Genomic DNA, 17,674 nt, shown 5'->3' on the forward strand with positions numbered 1-17,674 from the left:
CAAAATGTGCCATTTTGTTTGATGTTATCTTCAGTAAAGATATTGGTTAAAAAAAACAAAAAACTTCTCAAATGTTTAATTTTTTTTTTTTTAGATACACATGTATATATGTATATATGTATATAATGTAGTATGTGTTCATTTTTTATTTTAATTTTTTTTAAAACAAAAAAATATTTACTATATATTTTTGACTACAAAGCATGCGCTAGCACAATTAAATATCGTTTATAGATAAAGACTGAATTATTACTGTAAATGTAATAAATATACTACTGTATTTTAGTGTCAAATAATTAGAAAATATTTAAAGACACGGAGAATCATTATAAAAGGGAAAAGAAAATGAGCTTTCATCCGTTATGTGCTGCTGAACCATTCATATCCTCAAAAGCAGGGTTCTCTAAACTCGGGCCTTCCAGCTGTTGCAGATCAACAACTTCCATGATTCTTTGAATAAATTAGATATCCAGAGAATCATGAGAGTTGTAGTTCAGCAACTTATGAAGGGCCAAAGTTTAGAGGACCCTGGGGTTCCGTGGAACACCAATTGGGGTTCCGCCAAAAGTTTAAACAATAAAATGGCCGCAGGCGGTGTGGGAGCAGTGAGCAGTGATCTCCCTGCTCAACTCCCTCGCGCACACAGCCGTGATGCTGTAGCTGGAATATGACGTCACTCCAGCTCTGGCATCAAGAGGGGCGCGTGGAAGCTGAGCAGGAAGATCACTGCTCCCTCGCCGCCCGAATGACAGCCGCTCAGCAGCCCCACTGGACCCCAGGGAGTCCATGCCAGCACTCCTAAAGGTAGGGGGCTGGGTGGAGTAAAATGTAAAAAATAAATAAAAATTGTATGTGTCTATTAGGGAGTTTGTATGTGTTTGTGTGTCTGTCAACGAGTATATGTGTTTGTCAGTGAGAGTGAATGTGTTCTTGTCAGTGAGTGTGTGAGAGTGTATGTGTTTGTCAGTGAAAATGTATCTGATCTTGTCAGTGAGAATGTACAGTTGCAAGAAAAAGTATGTGAACCCTTTGGAATGATATGGATTTCTGCACAAATTGGTCATAAAATGTGATCTGATCATCATCTAAGTCACAACAATAGACAATCACAGTCTGTTTAACCCCTTAAGACCGGAGGGCGTACAATTACGCCCTATTTTGAGTGGCTCTAAATGCCGCCGGGCGTAATTGTATGCCCTCCAGTTTTTTCTTACTTACCCGGTCGCCGGCGATCCCACGCCGGTGATCCCACGCCAGCGATCGCGGTTGGGGGGACTCCCAGGGAGCCCCCCGCGGCACATCCGTCCTCCAGGAGCCCCCCCGGCCATGTGAGAGTTAGGTCCTTGCAAAATAAATATGTAAATACGTAAAAAATTAAAATAAAAAAAATAATTAAAAATAAATAATTGAAAAATATATAGATATATATATTATTTCGTTCTACGTGTATTTTTATATAAATATATAGATATATATATATATTAATATCACAATACAGTTAGAACGAAATAACACATATCTATATATTTTTTTTAATTATTTATTTTTACTCTTATTTTAATTATTTTTATTTTATTTCCAGCAAGCAGGGGGACTACCTGTCATTACAGGCAGTCCCCCTGCTGGCATTGCTGCAGCCAGCTATCCCGGCCATGTGATTGTGAGGTCCTCACAAGGACCTCACTCTCACATGGCCCGGGGGAGCTGAAGAGGGCGGACGTGCCGCGGGGGGCTCCCTGGGAGTCCCCCCCAACCGTGATCGCCGGCGTGGGATCGCCGGCGACCGGGTAAGTAAAAATAAAAACGGAGGGCGTACAATTACGCCCGGCGGCTTTTAGAGACGCTTAAAAAAGGACGTAATTGTACGCCCTCCGGTCTTAAGGGGTTAAGGAAACAAACGGGTAAAAACTGTTTAGGAATTTCAATCGGAAGTGATGCCATGGAAGTATAAAGGAGAAACAGAAGTTTTTCATATATAAATATACTCTACTTTTGCTTTTTAGCATCCTTAAAGGGACACACCACTGCTCAAATACAAAAGAAATAAAAATCACTGTTTAGTAGATGAAAACTTGCATGTATTTAATTTAATTATGTATTTTTCTTGGAGTGGCCCTTTGATGCATGTCATGACTTTCCTTATATTCATATATAAAACTATCAATTATTTTATTATTTTATTCTGTCTCTGGATTATTTTTGCAGGTCGAGAATTCCTTTTACAATTATTCCAATTAGTGTCTTTCTGTCCTGTTTTTGTAGGTGGATCCCTTCTCAGGGGAGCTGCTTCAAGGGGGTCTTAAAGGAAAAGTAATCCCAAGGTGAGAGCGAATTCCATTTTTCATAAAGCTGCTTTATTCCTGTATTATCGTTTGCTTCTCTAATACATATCCTGACCTTTTTTCTCCCGGTATCCTTTTTGATGTGGTTATCTCCTTACAGATGTATTGCAGACTATGCAGCTTTGTAACGTATTAGTTGTCATCTAGTGGTGTAAACATTTAATACATGTTAAATACAGATTAGCAGGAGGCTTACATAACATTTTTTTAGAGAGGTTCATTGTCTTATGGCTGTTTGGAATCTTCTAGTTTTCTTGTAACAAGCTTGGACATGTGGCCAGCTGCAAGGCTGCCGCAACTTAAATCATTTCATGATCCAGTAATCTGCTCTCAGCCTGTTCTTGAAGATTTCAATAAATAATTGGTGATGATCGACTGAGTGACCGTAACATTTGCTTCTTGTTTACATCCAACTCCCATTAGGAAATAAAATTAAATTCAGGACACATTAATTTGCCTAGTATAATGGAATGGTGACTCTGAAGGAGCGTTTCGTGGCTAATTAAGGGGCTGAGTGAAGCTCGGCAGGCAAATAAGACGAGTCTCGGAAGAAGATGGCCTGCTCAGAATGTGGTGATTGATGCAGAAGTGACTTTTCAGCAGGCAGCGCAGAACCCTGCACAACCTGAAGTCTTGTTAAAGGATCACTATATAACTCGTTTTCCTGACACTATATAACCCGCAGGTCCCCCCCACCCTCAGGGTCCCCCTCCCACTGGACTAAAGGGGTTAAAACCCCTTCAGCAGCTAAGCCCTACACACACACTGCCCCCATACACACACACTGCCCCATACACACACTGCCCTACACATACACTGCCCCCCATACACACACATTGCCCACACACAAACACACTGCAACTGTTACACACACATACTGTCCCACACATGCACTGCATCCCTGACATACACTGCCGCCTTCACACACTGCTCACACACTGTCCCCCTCACACACACACACACACACTGCACTAAACTGAGCTGTAGTGGTTATTGTGTCTGGATTATTTCTTTAAATAATGTGCCCCTCCCGAGATCAGGCTCTAGATCCGCCACTGGGCAAGAGCCGCACTCACGTGCATTCAAACAGTCCATAGGAAAGCGTTTCTTAATGCTTTCCTATGGACGTTCTGCATGCTGAATTTTCGCGTCGCAGGAGCGCCTCTAGCGGCTGTCAGGAAGACAGCCACTAGAGGCTGGATTAACCTTGCAATGTAAACATAGCAGTTTCTGTGAAACTGCTATGTTTACATCTGAAGGGTTAAAACCTGGGGGACCTGGCACCCAGACCACTTCATTGAGCTGAAGTGGTCTGGCTAACTATAGTGTCCCTTTAAAGTGGACTTACACTGGTTTTTGTGCACTGTAACTTGTACTGCTTTGATAGTGTAGCAGGTGACCGTGCAAGGGGCAAGTATGGGTAATAAGGAATAGAATGGGGAATTGTTTGATAAGCCAGGAGCTTGAAGTTGCTGTGATCTATACAGTAATATATTTAATTGTTTAGTGGTTCTAAGCCCATACAAGACTATGTACACCCCATACACTTTATCACAGCGGCACTTATTCAGTTGTTTGCGTAATGTGTGCATTCTGTTAGAACATGCATGTGTGTAATATCCGTGTGTACATTTGTGAATAAATATGTGCAAATGCAGCTGCACACACAGCCCCCAATTAGCCTCAGGCATGCCTTCCTAGCCTCAGTAACCCAAGCTGGTGTGAAAGGATTTGTGTTTTTTACATTTTTTTTATCATGATTAATACTCCCTATTTAAAACCAGCTTATATAAACACAAGCGCACACACACAACTTTTACATTAACAGACTATTAGAAATAGCTCCTCTTCTCCTCCAGTGGCTTCAAACCTCCATTTGCACGGTGGATGTAGGAGAAATTTGAGGAGTCCAGCAGTGTGAATGTAGCACTCAACCTGAAGTCTTAGGGGAGTACTGGAGAGATGCGAACAGCGGTAGAAAGACACATTCCTGCTCCTTTTTGCCTGATTCGGCCTGACAGGCAGGGAGTGACCAAGATGCAGGTCTCAGCCCTAATGCCTGTAACCTACTGTCATGGTGAATATTCAGGTAGTGAGATTGCTTAAATTAAACCTGCATTTAAAACTGTGGATATCTGGTGCAGTGCAGCTCCTTAAAAAAAAACATTCTAAGCAACGTAACCACTACAGCGAGAGCTGTAGACTCCCAGCAGGTAATTTCGATCATCTGACTGGGAGCGAAAAATGTCGGCAAAGTATATGTGGAATATGGCATTGATTTCCATAGTATGGAAACTTAGAATTTTTTGGGGCTTTTTCGAGTAAAGATTAGTCTAGCACAGGGATAGGCAACCTATGGCACGTGTACCATGCACGGCACTTGAGGTGTCTTTGCACAGCACTCATGGCTGCTAGAACTATACAGACTATGATCTATCAGGAGTCCCAGTGAAACTTTGGATATCTGCGAATACGAAGAGGTGGTGAAGGACAATCCTCAATTTATGCATTGCAGCACGCAGAGAAAGTGATCTCAGATCATTTCAGTCCAGCACTTGTGAATGGGAATCCACACTGGAGTAGAGCAGCCCACAGCTGCTGTTGCAACTCCTGTCCTTGAGATGTAACTGGCCAGCCTGGACTCCAGGGAAGCCACCCACACTGCTAGATATACACAGAATAACCCTACCCTTATACAAATAATACGAACAGCCCACACACAAACATACACACAATCTGCACAAACGTATCACCACTATCAATCCACATACATGCACAAAACCCCACATGCAGCCTCTCACATGCACACACTACCAAACACACGTGACATATCCATGCACACACAATTCCACAAGCAGCCCCCATACACAGCCCACATTCATAGGTACAACACCACAAACTACTTGTAAACATATACAATATAATAGCTCATATATGCACAAATACAACAATTCAAAACAACTGCAGTATAAATAACACAAGCAAAATACGGTACCATACACACCTCAAAGAAAAAAAATATGACCGGCACGCTATGGGACATCACAATCTTATTTAGGCACAGTGCTGCTAAAAGGTTGCCTACCCCTGGTCTAGCATTGGGTGGTAAAGCCATGTAGGTCACGTGTGCTGTTGCTTAGTCAGTATTGGATCAACAGCAAAAAACATATGTGAGGAAGGCTGAACTTGATGGACGCAAGTCTCTTTTCAGCTATGTAACTATGTAGTATTGAAATTGTTTGACTTATTGTTCCACTGTTTTTTGTAATTGGTTACGCCTTAGCCGTTTGCCAGAACAACATAGGGTCATCCAAATGGTCTAAATTGTTATCATTGTAGTTGGCCCAGGCCGCCTCCAACATGTTCCTAAAGTAGTCCTGTGTTGTTAGGCTAGCAGGTAATCTCCATTGAGCAGTAAAAGGAAGAGGGGGGCCTAGATTTATTACCAAATCTACAGAGGCATGGTCAGTAACAAATATGTTGTAGAGTTCTGTACATATTACTTTTGGAACCAGGGTAGACTAAGATGAATTCTATCCTAGATAAGTTATTGTGGAAAAACAAGGACTAGCAATTCCCTGATAAGCTTGAATTCTCACAAAGAGGGAGCTGGATTGACAAAATGGTAGGTGTAGTGGCCTACTTACTGTGAGCCACATGATCGTAGTTTGCAGTCATAATGTAGGACACAAGGTGCTTCAGCCAGTGGTGCTGTCTGGTACCAACTGTAACTTGTACTGATTACGCAGGTGCCTGGGAGCTTTCCTGTGGGAGATGTAGGCTGTGCTTAGGAGTCCATCGGACAAATAATTGCTCAATAATTGCTGGGCAGGAGAACAATAGCTGGCACCGGTGAATTGGTAAGATGCTGTTAGGGGTGAGGGGGGCACAGGCGGGTGGTTCCTGTCTGAAACTGAGCAGCCTGACGCAGAGCTCTGCTGCTTGGGTCTGCTGCCATTTACTCCTCCCCCAGAAGTCTGGCATTTCCCCTTAACATCAAGTTAAATATTAATTCAATTGTACCGAAGGAATGAAGCTGCCCAGTGATTTAAACACATTTTAAAGTATCCGAAAAATGGTCCCCATAGTTGGCAACTGTAAGGAAGATTTCCTTTTATACAAAAAGAAAGAGCCATACTTAAAGAGAGCCCAACAAGACTGCAATGGATGGAATCTTATATTCAAATGTGTTCTGTGCTGTTGGATTTGGTGTACACAACTACATTTAATGTTTGAATTTGTCTCCCCAATCCCACATTTATAATGATAAACCATTGAAATATGTATGGAGGTAAAAAAACAAAAAAAAAACTCAACAATAATTTGAATACCTGTTTAGGAGGCTGTGAAGCCTTCCACCTCTAAGTAGGTTTTGCAGAGTACTGTAATATATCTCAGATTTGCCGTCAGCCCTCTGTCTCTTGTTTTTATTGTGCTCTTATAAATATTTCATCTGTAGAAGTGACAGAGGCCCAAAATATATGTATCTTGATAGCACATGAGTTAGATTATCATTTACAGAATCTTCTTTAAGTTTATGCGTACTCATAACTCATGTGAAATTGTTCTCACAGCACAAGTTATTTTCAGAACGAAAGGAGGAAGCAAGGGCATGTGTTCTCAGTGTCAGGGGGGTTTGGAATGCCTCTTCCAAACTTTTAGCTGATCTCATTTATTTATTTCGAACATGTTTTACCAGCAGCAGTTCCTTGAGATTCCACGGGTTTTTTAAGGATTTTTTGGAGAACACAAAAAATACAAAACAGATAATGAAACATCGGTGTGTTCGTATTGTTAGAAGAAATGTAAATACAAAATGTAAATTATTCAAATAACTGATTAGTAAAAATGGGAACATGACTGTTTAAGTACGTAGTTATGTGCTATAACTGTCGAAATCATCACGTAAGTCATGTGAACCCTTCAGAAGGGTAGAGTAAAAGGGGAAATCTGGTAAACAAGCCATTTTGTAGAATTTGCAAAAAGACAGCATGGGAACGTGGGAGTTTGTTTGTTTTTATGCTGGTCCCAAATATTACTTCTAATCTTTCCAAAGCCTTTACACTTGTTGATAAGCAGAATAACAAAAGAAGACTGTACCTAAATGTAGCATTAAAGCGATGTTATAGGCATCAAAATAACTTTAACTTAATAAAACAGTTTTGGTGTATAGATCATGCCCCTAAAGTCTCACTGCTCAATTATCAACCACTTAGGAATTAAATCTCTTCTGTTTCTGTTTATGCAGTGATAGCCATATCTCCCCAGCTGTAATTTATAGAGCCTGCATGAATAAAAAATGGTTTCACTTTCAATCAGATGTAACTTACTTTAGAATTTTTTATCTCCTACTCCAGTGGTTCACAAACTTTTTAGGTTCAAGGCGCCCTTAATATTTCAATATTTTTCCAAGGCACCACACGTCAAAATTTCTAGGTTGTATATCTGTACAGCGCAGCGGCATTTACTGGCGCTATAGTTTAATGTACAGTGTTGGTGTTTGAAGGGGTGCTTGTATATCGTTTTAGTGTTTTAATATAGGGGTGTGTTTGTTTGTAATATTTGTGTTCGATTGCAGGGAGAGGGGTTTGAATGTAATGTTCACTTTTAAATGCGGGTGTACATTTTTGTGAACTATTTGTGTTTAAGTGAAGGGGTGTGTTTGCCCGGTTGCAGTCTTAAAGGACCACAGCATCCGACCGGGCCCCTGTTCAGCAGTAATGTTCCCTGGTGCTATAATCATAGCACCGGGGAAACATTCCACGGCACCCCTGTGTGCTTGTCGGGCACTACAGTTTTGGAACCGCTGTACTACTCTGTAAATTGAACTTTAATCCCACACAGGAAGCACTTTGAGAAAGCCCCAAGAGGCGGGGCAAAACGCGTCACGTGACCTGGTGATCAGGATACAAGGAAGTGAACTGAATACACACACCAGCCAGCAGGACTTGTCCCAGAAGGAGAGAGATTACACTGAACTGTTATCAAACTCCCCATGGAGTGCGCAATGATATTGAAACATTCTGTAAACATTTAAGAGCAAATGCACAAATTGATGCTTTGGAGCAAGGTTTATCTTTTATCCTGGAAAAAAACGATCCAGGAAATATTTTAACTCCAAAAGACAGATACTCCACCTTGTATTGTATGTATATAACTTTGGCTAGTGTTTGTGACTAAGTGGCTAATAAAAAAGACTGGACTGTCAGGTTGTCACATTAAGAACAGTAGTCATGGGTGACAAACTAAATCTTCTGTTTTTCATGTGAAATGATCTCCTGATTCAGCTCCTACACAAATTTTTTAAATAAAGCAGATTATTGTAAAGATTCACATGCTTTTTCTAACAAAGATGGTTAAAGCTTGCTGTGTTTAGTAAAGACATGAAAATGCATGGATTTTGTGTGTACTTTAATCTAATTCTTTTATATCTTTTGGGGGGCTTATATATAGGCCAGATCATGATTCTAAAGGATTCACAAACTTTTTAATAACCACTTTGGGTCTTGACTTGATATTTTTGGATAAGCTTTTCAAATATTTATTTTTCAAAATATTAAAATATAAAAAAGATCCTATATAAAAAATCTGAATATTTAATTTAAAAAAAAATATTTAATCATTTCAAAAGTTTATAAAAATGTTTTTCCAAAAATTATTTATCCCCTTAGTGACCAGGCCATTTTTCAATTTTCTTACCTTTTAGGATAAAGGCTGTTTTTACATTTCTGCGGTGTTTGTGTTTAGCTGTAATTTTCCTCTTACTCATTTACTGTACCCACACATTATATACCATTTTTCTTGCCATTAAATGGTATTTCTAAAGATACCATTATTTTTATCATATCATATATAATTTACTATAAAATAAAAATATAAAATTTGATGAAAACATTTAAATAAAAACACCCTTTTTCTAACTTTGGCCCCCAAAATCTGTTACGCATCTACAACCGCCAAAAAACGCCCATGCTAAAGTTTCTACATTTTGTCCTGAGTTTAGAAATACCCAATGTTAACATGTTCTTAGCTTTTATTTGCAAGTTATATGGCTTTAAGTACAAGTAGGACATTGCTGTTTCAAAATATATATTTTTTAAATGTGTCAATAGTGACATTGTAACACTGTTATCTGTCATAAATCTCTGAATCACACCTCACATGTACATATTTTTTTTAAGTAGAGGGTACCCAGGGTATTAAATATGGGATATGTCCAGTCTTTTTTAGTAGCCGCTTAGTCACAAACACTAGTCAAAGTTAGCATTTTTATTTGTGTGTTAAAAAGGCAAAAAACTATTATGAACGCTAATTTTGGCCAGTGTTTGTGACTAAGTGGCTACTAAAAAAAGACTAAACATACTCCATTTGCAATACCCTGGGTTGACTTATTTTGCAAATGCTATGCCATCATGGGGGTAATTCTAATTTCTGGGCTACCATACGCTCTCAAAGGTAACATAACCAATCTGGCAAATTTCAATGTGAGAAAATTGAAAGTCAAGCCTTATATTTGACCCTGTAACTTTCAAAAACACTATAAAACCTGTACATGGGGGGTACTGTTATACTCGGGAGACTTCGCTGAACACAAATATTAGTGTTTCAAAATACAGTTAGAATACAGTTAGAATAAAATTGCATATATATATAATATAACCAAGAAAGAATCCAGGATGCACTCTCAGGACTTTTGTAGAAAAAGTGTTCCGTTTTATTTTAAATAATGTGCGAACAGAAGAACCAACGTTTCGACCTCTGCAGGTCTTTTTCAAGGTTGGTATATATATATATATATATATATATATATATCATTTTAAAAAATTGTATTTTTACATTTTGTATTCAATTTTATTTATTATTTATATTTTATAATATATATATATATATGTATGTATATATATATATATACACACATATATATATACACAATATATATAGTTATTATATATATATATATATATATATATATATATTTATATATACGTGGGTAATTTAATTATAAGTGTTTTTTTTATTTTTTTATTTAAATATTTATTTTTGTTGTGCATAGAAACATAACAACAAGCGCGAGGTAGCCCAACGGCATTCCTCACGCTGATTTTCAATGAATAAATCAGTGGGGTATACAAGATTATTAGCACATTTTGGTATTTAAGATGAGGAACAAGTGGGAACTTAACGATAAGAAAACAAATAATGTTTAGTCTTAGCTTTGCATGATGAGTTCAGCAGTTTCCTGACAGTATAATATAGTGCTTACTGGTTCAAGAGTATACTTAGTAGTGTAAGATACAGTGAGTGAGCGGCACATAGGAAGGTAGCCTTGGTGGCTAGAGGTGCATATAGCAATATGTGTGAGTCAGGCGGGTTATAAGATTTGCTTGCGTTAGAGTATGTGTTTAGAAGAGTGATAGAAAGGGAGCTGTAAGCGCGTTATAAGCTTGGTCGTCTGAAGATATTGGGGAGTTATATTTAGGGCTGTAAGTAAAGGGCAGCACTTAAGCGTACATATATGTGCGATTACTTAGCTGATTATCTGGCGGCTTAGAGTAAAACAGAATAAAATAGAGTGCTTGTACCAACTGGTTTTCAACATCTTATATCAATGTAGTTATGTGTCAAGTCCTTCAGCTAAATCAGGCTGGTAGCCGGAACGGAGGCAGCCGCAAATCTTCATCCGATGACACTAGTATGCTTTGTTTGGTAGTCTTTGCTTTGGCACGAAGTGTTGTCGCCCCGTGCTCTCCCGCTGTTCTGTGGCCAGTGCCAGTCCCTAGTCGGGTCAAGCCTGTTCAACTGCAGAGCTGCATGGCTGGGGCTTTCTGTGGGTGCCGTCTGTGAAGGTAGGTGACTCTGCTTATGCGGCGTGTAGTGGTGTACCTGCTTCCAGCTCGCTCCTGGAGTACAGCCACGCCACCGCTGGCCTGACTACCGCCTGTCATTGGTTTAATTCCATGCTTGTGGTTCACCCTGGGAATTCGCTTCTGCTGAGTAGAGTTGTGGTGTCTCGCAGGTGGGTTTTCTCCTCTGCCCCGGGACCATGTGAGGGCCGGTGCTTGTAGGCAACGAGCCTGGAAGCCTTTGTGGTCCAGGGTCGGCCCTTTCGGGGTGGCGCAGAGAGTCTTCGTTGTCCGTGTGAGGAGTCGCTTTACTGTTCTCCGGCGGTGTGGCCGGCACCTCTGGGGTGTATCCCCTGTTGCCCTCGGCCCGGGAGGGCCACGGATGCTGGAGCCTGTAGCGTAGGGTTTAGGTTTGCCCTGAGGAGGGTTCCCAACTGCCCGACTGCAGTCGGCTTTATCTCGTTTGGGCCGTGGGCGGTGATGCCCCTCGGGGTGTAAGTGCGCCTGCAGTCTGGCCCAGAAACGGTCGAAAATTGCCTTGAGGGGGTCCCTGTCACAGTCCCCTGTGTCCGCTTCAATACCTTGACGCCGTCTTTTGTCCGGCACTGTCAGGTCCTGGAAGTCCATCATCTTGGAGGCCCGTGACTCCATATTGCTTAGGAGGGTTGTTGGGCCTGTCGTTCGGTGTGGAGTCCGGAGCACTCCGCCTGGCGGGGACCGGGATAACCCTCACCGGTCCAAGGGGGGGGGGTGCGCGGTTCGTGTTCGCTTGTGAAAATTAGCTTTTGGCAGGAAGGCGGCCGTCCTTCCCCCGTGCCTCCGCCAGTAGGCCCCTGTCTGCAGCTGCGGTTCCCGGGCCCACCGGGTGCTGATTGTGGTGTCGGCATGTTCGGAATTGCTTCCCCATTCCCGTGAGCCAGTTTGTAGGCAAGTTGTAGCATGTTATCTCCAGTTATCTGCAGAATTAGGGCTCTAGCTGCGGGAGCTCAGGCAGAGTATGTCTATCCAGGTTGCTGGTTCGGCTCCGCCCCATAAGTGTATTTTTATATTGATAAATATTAATATAAAAATACACTTAGTGACTAATGACTGTGTGTGTCTATATATATATGTGTGTGTGTGTGTATATATATATATATATATATATATATATATTTGTTTTTTATATAAACATTTTTCTTTTTTTTTTTTTCAAAAGCAGGGAGACTGCCTGTCAGTTCATGCAGTCCCCTGCAGGCAGATGCATGGATGGCTTATTGCGACCATGTGACCGCTCTTTCAGAGGGGGGACTGTCTGGGTTGTCAGGCAGTCCCCCCCCCAAACTGGGAGCAACACTGGTCGCCGCCAGGGAAATGGCGGCAATCGGGTAAGTAATAAGGAATGCAGCGGATGTCCTTAAGGAGTTAAAAAGCTTATCAAAAAATATTTATTTTACTATTTTACTGTTTAGGAACTAAAAACCTTCAATATTCAAGGTTTAAAATATGTACCTGTACAGAAAATGTTTAAGAAGATAAAATGGTTTCTGTGTGATCGAATATACACCTGAAGTATGAGTGGTATTGATCTTCTAGTAAGTCCTATTTAAAGTCTTGGTCTGTCTGGTTAGAAGTGTTTCATCTCTCACTTTCTATGTCTAGACTGCCACAGAACATTGAGAGGCCGACGGTTGGATATATCAGGAGTATGTATCAAAGTGTTCAGAAAAGTGTCTTTGAGTTTAGGTTTCTACTCTGTTTGTATATTTTAAAATGTTCTACAAATAGTCTTAAGAGCGTCGACCTTTCTTTCCTTAATTTCCACCATTTTTCTTCTAGAAAATAATGCCAAATTAAGGGAGGCCAGAAAAAAATGGCGGCAAAAAACTGATTGGTTTGCTTAAGTACATTTAAAATTATAGTTATGGTGCAAAAGATACAAAAGATTAAAATAAAGGCGTATAATTTAAAAAACAAAACAAATTGTGGTAAAAAAGATCCTAGAAAATAACATAAAAGGCACAAAATAGACTTCAACACTTTGATAAATCTCCCTGCTGTCTCGAAATGCAGAAACTCAGACGGGAAATGTCAGTAGACTTCTCAATATTTAAGAGTTACCCATGGAAGGATTCAGTGTGTGTTTGCAAGAACAGGTAATTGGTGCTGTCTATAAAGGAAGTGAGTACCCTGGGGTCGGTGGGAATTGATTTTCCAGAAATATAACTTTAAGGCCAAATTCTAAAATCCACCTGAATCAAAGTCAGTTCATTTCTGATTTAAGGTACGGATTGAAGTTTGGAAGATACTCCACCGTATTTATTTCACCTTAGTTACTACATCATTTATCTACTATAACAATGCTACAGTTTTTTACCTATAGTTTACTACTCTAATATTTTTTGCTTTCTAGATACATGTAGTTATTAATATTTTGGCTGATAGAATTTGTTTGGCAAATGTTTTAATTGTAATCAAGAAATGTCTACTTTGCTCTATACCCCCCCCCCCCCCCCACCTCCTGCTTGCCTCTCTAAGCTTTACATTCTTTCAAATAACTGTGTATCTCTTTTCCTAATGCCCAATTCCACAAACAATCTGAAACAAAGCCACTTCATTTCCACTAAGCACCGCCCACCTGTTCCTTTTAACCCCTTAACGCCGTTACAGCGTTCTATGCCGTCCCACATTAAAAGGGCTTCAAAGTCGTTGCGGCGGCATCGAACGCCGTAATGGCTTTCTATCCCTGGAGGTCCGGTGGACTTACCTCCGCCGCGATCCTCTTCTGGAGGGCTGCCTGACAGCCCAGGCAGCCCTCCCCTGGCAAATGAGGCCCCCTATAGCTGGCTGTGGATCTGGCAGCAGGGGGACTGTCTGAAATGTCAGACAGTCCCCCTGCTGGTGGGTAGTGTAAAAAAAATATTATTAGACATGTTTAAAATTAATTAAATGTATTTTTATATATATAATATATGTATATCTATTATATATATAATATATATCCATATTATATATATGTAATGTCATACAAAGTGCATTTTAATATTAATATAAGTATATATATTAGTATTAAAATACACTTAGAATGACGTTACATATATATAATATATATTATATATATATATAGTAAAAAATACCTTGTTGGAAGTGCACTCACAGGACTCGATACTGTTGCCAAAAATGTGCCATTTATTCAAGCTTCAAAAAGTTGATTACATAGTGTCAACGTTTCAGTCCACTAGGGACTTTTTTTTAATTACAATAATAAATAAATAAAATATTGAAACAAAATTTAATATAAATTATATATTCATATGTAATTTCATTCTAACTGTATTTTGTTATTAATATATATAGGTAACAAAATACACTTAGAATGACAATCTATATATATCTATCTATATATAAAATACAAATAACCGCAAATATATATATATGTATATATAGAGATAGATATAATTACATAAAAGATTACATTAGTATACACATAGAATTTAAGTACCTATGAATGCATATATATTAAAATTCTACATATACAGTCAGGTCCATAAATATTGGGACATCAACACAATTCTAATCTTTTTGGCTATATACACCACCACAATGGATTTGAAATGAAATGAACACGATGTGCTTTAACTGCAGACTTTCAGCTTTAATTTGAGGGTATTTACATCCACATCAGGTGAACGGTGTAGGAATTACAACAGTTTGTATAAGTGCCTCCCATTTTTTAAGGGACCAAAAGTAATGGGACAGATTAACAGTCAGAAATCAAACTTTCACTTTTTAATACTTGGTTGCAAATCCTTTGCAGTCAATTACAGCCTGAAGTCTGGAACGCATAGACATCACCAGACGCTGGGTTTCATCCCTGGTGATGCTCTGCCAGGCCTCTACTGCAACTGTCTTCAGTTCCTGCTTGTTCTTGGGGCATTTTTCCTTCAGTTTTGTCTTCATCAAGTGAAATGCATGCTCAATCGGATTCAGGTCAGGTGATTGACTTGGCCATTGCATAATATTCCACTTCTTTCCCTTAGAAATGTTTTTAAAATATTTTTTTGGACCTGCAAGATGTCTGATAGCTGCTTTGTAAGTTGCTATGCAGGAATACCTGCTGGATAAATTAAAATAGCTATAGGCACGCTTAGCCTGAAATCCTGACAATGCTCGTACGAATATACTTTTCTCACACTTTTAACTTTTCATTTGCGTTTCTCATCATTTACCAGTAGATGGCGACGTCTCCCAGTTCATGTTTATCCTCAGTACATATATTCCAATCAGAATTTACAGCAAGGATTTCATTGAACTCCACGTGGAAGTCTATAAATCATAGCACTGAGTGCCAGCGTTGCTACAGAGTTTTCTTACATCAAGCCATCGCCACGGAGAACAGCCACAAGGATTTATTATTAATTAGAAACCAAAGACGTTCGCACACTGCCTTGTGTTGGGAGGTGACACATTAGCAGGGTAGATCGTGTGCACAGGAGCTTGCATTCTACAATGACCGCCATTGAGGATGCAGGCATATCTTTTCCTGTGCAGTTGTTGGTTATCTAACCTTTAAGTGCTAGCAGTGAAAATTTGCAGTAATCGTATGGATTAGGTGATATTGTACCCCAAATATACACAATCACTGCTCCTTCCTTTAGAAAATGGCGATCAATACCGATGGCAGGAATAATTAAAGGGAAACAGTCATTGGTTTTTGTTACTATTTAAAATAAAATATGACATGAATCCATAGCCTTTGCGTGTATAGGTTTGCTATGTTGATTTTTAAAGGGATACTGTAGGCGCCCAGACCACTTCATCTCATTGAAGTGTTCTGGGTGCAGTGTCGCTGTCCCCCTTAGCAGGTGGATAGGCTGTGAAAGCCTCCGAGCAGGATAATTTCTTTGAGCAACGCTATGAAACCAACTTCATCACAGTGGCCTACTACTGTTGCAAGAAGCAGGTTAAGCTTATTAGATAAAATTGTGATAAAGATTTTAGTATCCACATGTAGAAGCAATGTTGTGTAACAATATCCAGGGTCTGTAGAGGGCTTTTTGAGCACTAGATGTATATTGTAAGTCCCACAATTATCAGTATGAATTTCTCCGATCAGTGGCGTACACAGGACCCATGGGGCCGGCGGGCACTCACTGACAGCCGCTAGAGGCGCTTCCGCAATTCTCACTGTGAAAATCACAGTGAGAAGACGCTGGATGTCCATAGGAAAGCATTGAATAATGCTTTCCTATGGGCGGTTTAAATGCGCGCGTGGCTCTTGCCGCGCATGCGCATTTGGAGCTGAGAGGCGGAACGGGGCAGAGGGATCCCTAGCGCCAAGGTAGTCCGGCGCTGGAGAAAGGTAAGTGCTGAAGGGGTTTTAAACACACACTCTCACGAACAGACGCATACACACTAGCTAACACACACACACATATACTGACAGACACACTCAGCGACATACATACATACTCACTGACAGACAGACACACATACACACTCACTTACAAAACATACTCTCACTGACAAACACACACTCACTAACAGACATCAAACAGACTCAGTAACAGACACACACAGTAACACACTCACTGACACACACACTCACTGACACACAAACTAACACACACAGTGACACTCACTAGCAGACACACTCAATAACAGACGCACACACTCACTGACACACACACACACACACTATAAAACACACACACACACGCACACTCTAACACTAACACACATACACAAACACTTGTTTTTTTTTTTTATTAAATCCTCCAGCCTCCTTACCTTTGGGAGAGCTAAGGGGATTCCTTGGGGTCCAGTGGTGCTGCTGGGCGGCCGGTCACCGGGCGGGCTGGCTGACTGGCAGGCGCGTGAGGGAGCACTCTCCCCTGAGCGTTCTCTGCCCAGCTCCCTAGCGCGCACCGCACTGATGCCGGAGCCGGAATATGACACTAGGCCAGCTCCTGGGCCCCCCAGAAGAAGAGGCTGACCGGGTCACAGCCGCAACCCCTGCGACCCTGGTATATACGCCACTGCTTTTGATATTGTGTGTGCAGGTACCAGATTGAAATAGTTGCAAAGCAGATAGTTTGCCAGCCAGGAAAAGAGTATTTAAGCTGTCTTGTTAAAAGCCCAGGAATGTGGCCGTACATACATTTAAAACAATTACTTATCTAAAAAATTACTTATATAAAAAATAATGCTCTCGGATATTTTCACTATAACCACTTCAGATGCTTAGAGAGACCATTGAACGGTTGCTCCAAACACCATGACCACTTCTGCTATTATAAGTGATAATTGGCGGTAGGAGTCTGTATGTGCAGTGTTTCTGATTGAAATGCTGCATATACTGAGATATTTGCATTTTTGTGTAAGGGGCTAGTTACACCCCTGGCTTACTTAACTTCAGCACCTTGGGTGCTAAATGTCTATTCTGTGCAGAAAATACATTACTCGTCAGGGCACACTTTGACTGCCTCGATGATTGCCGTGATGTCAGAT

The 17,674-nt window shown here is 40.4% G+C and overlaps 1 protein-coding gene across 2 annotated transcripts in view; it reads left to right on the top strand.

The window, feature by feature from the left end:
* TSPAN4 (tetraspanin 4) overlaps positions 1–17,674 on the top strand; it is a 528,357-nt gene that overhangs the window by 102,000 nt on the left and 408,683 nt on the right. For both annotated transcript variants that reach the window (XM_063437235.1, XM_063437236.1), the window contains exon 3: positions 2,263–2,321. The gene's annotated coding sequence lies outside the window, so the exon portion shown is untranslated. The remainder of the gene's footprint in view (positions 1–2,262; positions 2,322–17,674) is intronic.

The sequence above is a fragment of the Pelobates fuscus genome, chromosome 12 (assembly GCF_036172605.1).
Source record: "Pelobates fuscus isolate aPelFus1 chromosome 12, aPelFus1.pri, whole genome shotgun sequence".
Lineage (NCBI taxonomy): Eukaryota > Metazoa > Chordata > Amphibia > Anura > Pelobatidae > Pelobates > Pelobates fuscus.